Below are 4613 nucleotides of genomic sequence, written 5' to 3'. Positions count from 1 at the left end.
CTTCAATGATTTTATATACACATTTGTAATTCAGATTTATAATTACTAAATATATGAAGAAAGTGTTTTTTACAAGATTATAACCAGTGTGCATAAATTTAGTCGGATTAACCATATACTGTACACAGTTCTATTTGACCTAATTTGGGTGTGCAGTATGCTTTGTTCAGATTGACAAACCTCTGCATTTCTTTAATTTAAAGCTAGAATCCTTAGTTGCTACATCCATTTATAGACTTTGAAATTATTGATACCCATTGATTCTTGAAGAATATAACTTATAAATGCCTCATGAACTTATTTTAACTGTCATACCCCATCAGAACCCAAGCTTGTTTTACTCCAATGTTTGTAAACAAAGTAAATGTAAACAAACACTGTATAGCCTCAAAACTATAATTAGATATCATGGATGGTCAGTCCTTGCATCCATAACTCTGTCTATTTGAGAGTGGTTACATTTCTCCAGGCCCATCCCTCAGCTTTTTACCAAAACAGAGGCGGGGCTAACCGCTTTGTTATTGTTTTTCTAGCTTGAACTAAAAACAGCTATTAACCTTATTGTGTTTTATTGTTTCTATGTACTACTATACATATCGGCATGAATAAAACAAATGATTCCATGATGTCTGTTATAAATAATATGAACATGCCTGATATGAGCATGCCTGATATGAGCATGCCTAATATGAACATGCCTAATATGAACATGTCTAATATGAACATGTCTAATATGAACATGCCTAATATGAACATGCCTAGCATGTCATACATCTTTATTAGGTGTAATGAAGGCAATAAACAAACATAGAAGCACAAAAAAGCAGCAATAATTTCAGACACCATCAGACACCACTTACTGCACTGAAAACCCAATCATCCCACATTTCATCAGGATCTTTTTGTCAAAAGGACATTTTTGATAAGTCAACACAGCTCCATACTGTTCACTTCCCAAGCACTGGGTTGATGCACATTACACATTACAATGAAAGAATGAGGGTTGGGAAAGCTTTCCCAGTGAACTTGACCTTTAAAGGGGTAATGTGCAGTTGCTACATCCATTTTTGGACTTACAAATGCAAATAGTCCGGGTAGCCATTTGATTAGCTGTTCAGGAGTCTAATGGCTTGGGGGAAGAAGCTGTTAAGAATACTTTTGGACCTAGACTTGGCGCTCCGGTACCGCAGCGAAGAGAACAGTCTTTGACTAGGGTGGCTGGAGTCTTTGGCAATTTTTAGGGCCTTCCTCTGACACCACCTGGTATATTTTTACATTTTAGTCATTTAGCAGACGCTCTTATCCAGAGCGACTTACAGTTAGTGAGTGCATACATTTTTCATACTGGCCCCCCCGTGGGAATCAAACCCACAACCCTGGCGTTGCAAGCGCCATGCTCTACCAACTGAGCTACAGGAGGCCTGGATGGTATAGAGGTCATGGATGGCAGGAAGCTTGGCCCCAGTGATGTACTGGGCTGTACGCATTACCCTCAGTAGTGCCTTGCGGTTGGAGGCCGAGCAGTTGCCATACCAGGCAGTGATGCAACCAGTCAGGATGCTCTTGATGGTGCAGCTGTAGAACCTTTTGAGAATCTGAGGACCCATACCAAATCTTTTCAGTCTCCTGAGGGGGAATAGGCGTTGTCGTGCCCTCTTCAAGACTGTCTTGGTGTTTGGACCGTGATGTGGACACCAAGGAACATGAAGCTCTCAACCTGCTCCACTACAGCCCGGTCGATGAGAATGGCTGCGTGCTCGGCCCTCCTTTTCCTGTAGTCCACGATCATCTCCTTTGTCTTGATCACGTTGAGGGAGAGGTTGTTATCCTGGCACCACACTGCCAGGTCTCTGACCTCCCTATAGGCTGTCTCATCGTTGTCGGTGATCAGGCCTACCGTTGTTGTGTCGTCGGCAAACTTAATGATGGTGTTGGAGTCGTGCTTGGCCATGCAGTCATAGGTGAACAGGGAGTACAGGAGGGGACTGAGCACACACCCCTGAGGGGCACCCGTGTTGAGGATCAGTGTGGCAGATGTGTTGTTACCTACCCTTACCACCTGGGGGCGGCCCGTCAGGAAGTCCAGGATCCAGTTGCAGAGGGAGGTGTTTAGTCCCAGGGTCCCTAGCTTAGTGACGAGCTTTGAGGGCACTATGGTGTTGAACACTGAGCTGTAGTCAATGAATAGCATTCTCACGTAGGTGTTCCTTTTGTCCAGGTGGGAAAGGGCAGTGTGGGGTGCAATAGAGATTGCGTCATCTGTGGATCTGTTGGGGCGGTATGCAAATTGGAGTGGGTCTAGGGTTTCTGGGATAATGGTGTTGATGTGAGCCATGACCAGCCTTTCAAAGCACTTCATGGCTACAGATGTGAGTGCTAAGGGTCGGTAGTCATTTAGGCAGGTTACCTTGGAGTTCTTGGGCACAGGGACTATGGTGGTCTGCTTGAAACATGTTGGTATTACAGAATCGGTCAGGGACAGGTTGAAAATGTCAGTGAAGACACTTGCCAGTTGGTGAGCGCATGCTCAGAGTACACGTCCTGGCAATCCGTCTGGCCCTGTGGCCTTGTGAATGTTGACCTGTTTAAAGGACTTACTCACATCGGCTACGGAGAGAGTGATCACACAGTGGTGCTCTCATACGTGCTTCAGTGTTGCTTGCCTCGAAGCGTGCATAGAAGTCATTTAGCTCGTCTGGTAGGCTCATGTCACTGGGCAGCTCGCGGCTGTGCTTCCCTTTGCCGTCCGTAATAGTTTGCAAGCCCTGCCACATCCGATGAGCGTCGGAACCGGTGTAGTAGGAATCTTAGTCCTGTATTGACGCTTTGCCTGTTTGATGGTTCGTCAGAGGGCATAGCGGGATTTCTTATAAGCGTCTGGGTTAGAGTCCCGCTCCTTGAAAGCGGCAGCTCTACCCTTTAGCTCAGTGCGGATGTTGCCTGTAATCCATGGCTTCTGTACGTTGAAAGGTAAAGTAGGTCCATGAGCTTAGTTCAACTATCGTACCCCATCAGAACCCAAAATATAAGCTTGTTTTACCCCAATGTCTGTAAACAAAGTAAATGTAAACAAATACTACAGTGGGGGAAAAAAGTATTTAGTCAGCCACCAATTGTGCAAGTTCTCCCACTTAAAAAGATGAGAGAGGCCTGTAATTTTCATCATAGGTACACGTCAACTATGACAGACAAATTGAGGAGAAAAACATCCAGAAAATCACATTGTAGGATTTTTAATGACTTTATTTGCAAATTATGGTGGAAAATAAGTATTTGGTCACCTACAAACAAGCAAGATTTCTGGCTCTCACAGACCTGTAACTTCTTCTTTAAGAGGCTCCTCTCTCCTCCACTCGTTACCTGTATTAATGGCACCTGTTTGAACTTGTTATCAGTATAAAAGACACCTGTCCACAACCTCAAACAGTCAAACTCCAAACTCCACTATGGCCAAGACCAAAGAGCTGTCAAAGGACACCAGAAACAAAATTGTAGACCTGCACCAGGCTGGGAAGACTGAATCTGCAATAGGTAAGCAGCTTGGTTTGAAGAAATCAACTGTGGGAGCAATTATTAGGAAATGGAAGACATACAAGACCCCTGATAATCTCCCTCGTGTTTGGAGGACAAAGAATGCTGAGTTGCATCCAAAGAACACCATACCTACTATGAAGCATAGGGGTGGAAACATCATGCTTTGGGGCTGTTTTTCTGCAAAGGGACCAGGACGACTGATCCGTGTAAAGGAAAGAATGAATGGGGCCATGTATCGTGAGATTTTGAGTGAAAACCTCCTTCCTTCAGCAAGGGCATTGAAGATGAAACGTGGCTGGGTCTTTAAGCATGACAATGATCCCAAACACACCGCCCGGGCAACGAAGGAGTGGCTTCGTAAGAAGCATTTCAAGGTCCTGGAGTGGCCTAGCCAGTCTCCAGATCTCAACCCCATAGAAAATCTTTGGAGGGAGTTGAAAGTCTGTGTTACCCAGCGACAGCCCCAAAACATCACTGCTCTAGAGGAGATCTGCATGGAGGAATGGGCCAAAATACCAGCAACAGTGTGTGAAAACCTTGTGAAGACTTACAGAAAACGTTTGACCTGTGTCATTGCCAACAAAGGGTATATAACAAAGTATTGAGAAACTTTTGTTATTGACCAAATACTTATTTTCCACCATAATTTGCAAATAAATTCATAAAAAATCCTACAATGTGATTTTCTGGAGAAAAAAAATCTCATTTTGTCTGTCATAGTTGACGTGTACCTATGATGAAAATTACAGGCCTCTCTCATCTTTTTAAGTGGGAGAACTTGCACAATTGGTGGCTGACTAAACACTTTTCCCCCCCACTGTATATAGCCTCAAAACATAATCAAACTATAATGTTGATATCAGTCCTTGTATCCATAGCTCTGTCTCTGAATTTGAGAGTGGTTACATTTCTCCAGCCCCGACCCTCAGCTTTTTACCGAAACAGGAGCCGGGAACATCTTTGTTATTGTTTCAACTGCTGATTGCAGCTTTAAAGTGTTAACATTTCATCAAGAAGCAAGCAGCTGAGCCAGCAATTGCCCAAGGATGCTGGGGAGTTGGATGGGAGTTAGAGAGGTT

The sequence above is a fragment of the Coregonus lavaretus genome (assembly GCF_964263955.1).
Source record: "Coregonus lavaretus genome assembly, chromosome: 2".
Classification (NCBI taxonomy): domain Eukaryota; kingdom Metazoa; phylum Chordata; class Actinopteri; order Salmoniformes; family Salmonidae; genus Coregonus; species Coregonus lavaretus.
This window is presented reverse-complemented; position numbering follows the sequence as displayed.